Consider the following 2,185-nt stretch of genomic DNA (forward strand, 5'->3'; position numbering starts at 1 on the left):
GAGGGGGGGGGGGGGGGGGGGGACGGACACAACACCTAGAAGCAGAGTGTTGTCAGTACAGTACAGCTGAACACTAAAATTACAAGAGGTAGTTTCCAAAGTAACACCAATGCTTAATTAAAATAAAACAAACTAAAAACCCCACAGAGTATTGGTATTAATAGAAAGCTGCTACATGTAGCTGGTCTATCACAGTTGTAAATGGTATTAGAGTGACTAAAATTAATTCCCAAGAGTACACTTACTAACTTTTTGACTCAATATTACACGAGTGATCATTTTGGAAGGAACTCAACTCCTTTCCATACTTCTAAAAGGCAATGCACTACATATAACAAAAGAATATATGTCTAGGATACAAGTGCTAGAATTAGCATGTTGGAGTGGCATTATTCTTGCCTTGATTAAAGATGGCTAAAGTTTCACATGCACAGCAGCTTCTTTTGGTGGAAGGCAGTCTACCAATATTAGCCTCTCAGCTTTGTGAGAGTTTGACACCCTTTCACAAATCACTTTTTATCTTATAAAAGAAGAAGGGATGTGATAGCTATAGGAGGAGAAGTCTGGTCCTTTTCAGAACTTCAAGCAACTGCTTGCCAAGTAACAAGATGAAGCAGCAGCTTGGCCTATTCAGTGCTCAGTCACAAGACAAGCTGCTCTTATGCCTCTAGTTCAGTGGTCTCCAACCTTTAAGTTGGAGATCACCTTTGGCTTTAAAAGCATCCCAAGATCAACTGTGTGCTACCACCCCTCCTCCCCACCCAGCAGGTAAGTCTGTGGGGAGTGAAGGGTCCGGGGGAGGGCAGATAGAGACAGAGAGGAACAAATCATTTAGGGGCACACCTCCCCAGCAGGTAAGTCCCACCCACTTAACTTACTCCAGCCAGGGCCCCACTCAACTTACCCCTGCTCCTGCCTCTGCAGCACTGTCCCTCACCACATGGGCCTCAATCTAGCCCCCACCCCTTTCCTCCACCACAGGCTGACCTGCTGGGCTGCAGTCTGCATGCATGCAGGCACACAGCCCCCCACCCCAGTCTCAGACTGACTACAAGAGGGCCCGAGATCTACCAGTGGTTTGTGATCCACTGGTTGGTGACCACTGCTCTAGTTGCTTCAGCTTTGGGCAGTGGTTCTCAACCCTTTCAGGCTTTGAAGCACCCCCTTGACAGACTGGAGGCACCCCTAAGAAGATGCCAGCTCTTAACTTTCACTTGTTTTCTTGCTACAAAATTAAATAAGATAAAAAATACCAGGGCAATTCTTCCATTGCAAAGAACTTAGGAAGCCCACTGCACATCAAAAGGTTCGCTATGCTCTGGACTCCTAGCTGCCATCTGGGTTTGCCTTGCAAACTATGTTCGCACACCCAGCAGGGTTAGTACCACGCAGCACCCCCGAAAGGCCCTGGAGACACTAATGGATGCTCTGGCACTGAGCCACAGGCCCTTCCCCTTCAAAAGGTTCTTGGGGCAGCACGGAAGAGAAACCAACTCCTCTGACTATTGCACAACCAGCAGCACTTGTTACTTGCTGGGTTTCTGCAGCAACGAGGCAGGAAAGGCTCTTCCACAGACCAGTCAGAACCGGAGTGCCGAGCTGCAAGCAGGCCCAAGCCAACTGGGGGAAGGAAGACAAACCCACTCCCTAGATGACCCTCAACAGGGAACATGCTGCCCGAGGCAGGAGGCCAGCAACACTCAAGTCAGTCAAACCAGGATCAGGGCAGCACATAGGTGCAGAGGGAACCCCCAGCCCTCCCAACCCAGACCCCCTTCCCCAAGGGACGCCCGGCCTATCAATACTGGAGGGATGCGGCCAGGGCACGTCCCTCTCTCCACCCACCCTAAGGACTGAGGGAACCGGCAGCTCAGCGGGGGGAAGCCGCCCCTCCCCCCCAACCCAGGCCCCACTTGGGGGTGAGGAAGGCCGGGAGAGCCGAGTCCGCGCTAGTTTCCCACCGCCGCCACACTCACCCGACCCGACTCAGCCCGGCCCCCTGAACGCTGCAACAGCTAGTAGAACGCGGAGAGCAGCTGGAGTTTAAATCCCTCCCTGCGGCCCCGCCCCTTTGGAACGCTGCGGACGAGCCAATCAGCGCCCCGCCCCACCGCTTGCCGGGCAGCATCGGGCAGGAAGCAGGAAGTCGCCGTAACTTGCGCCTTAGGGGAGGGGGCGTGGCTTA

At 52.7% G+C, this 2,185-nt stretch overlaps 1 protein-coding gene across 2 annotated transcripts in view; it reads right to left on the bottom strand.

Moving 5' to 3' along the window:
- CNDP2 (CNDP dipeptidase 2 (metallopeptidase M20 family)) overlaps positions 1 to 2,019 on the bottom strand; it is a 30,655-nt gene extending 28,636 nt beyond the window's left edge. For both annotated transcript variants that reach the window (XM_019524398.1, XM_019524389.1), the window contains exon 1: positions 1,977 to 2,019. The gene's annotated coding sequence lies outside the window, so the exon portion shown is untranslated. The remainder of the gene's footprint in view (positions 1 to 1,976) is intronic.
- Between the last annotated feature and the right edge of the window lie 166 nt (positions 2,020 to 2,185).

Source organism: Gavialis gangeticus, unplaced genomic scaffold, assembly GCF_001723915.1.
Source record: "Gavialis gangeticus isolate Ggan-Ray unplaced genomic scaffold, GavGan_comp1, whole genome shotgun sequence".
NCBI classification, from domain to species: domain Eukaryota; kingdom Metazoa; phylum Chordata; order Crocodylia; family Gavialidae; genus Gavialis; species Gavialis gangeticus.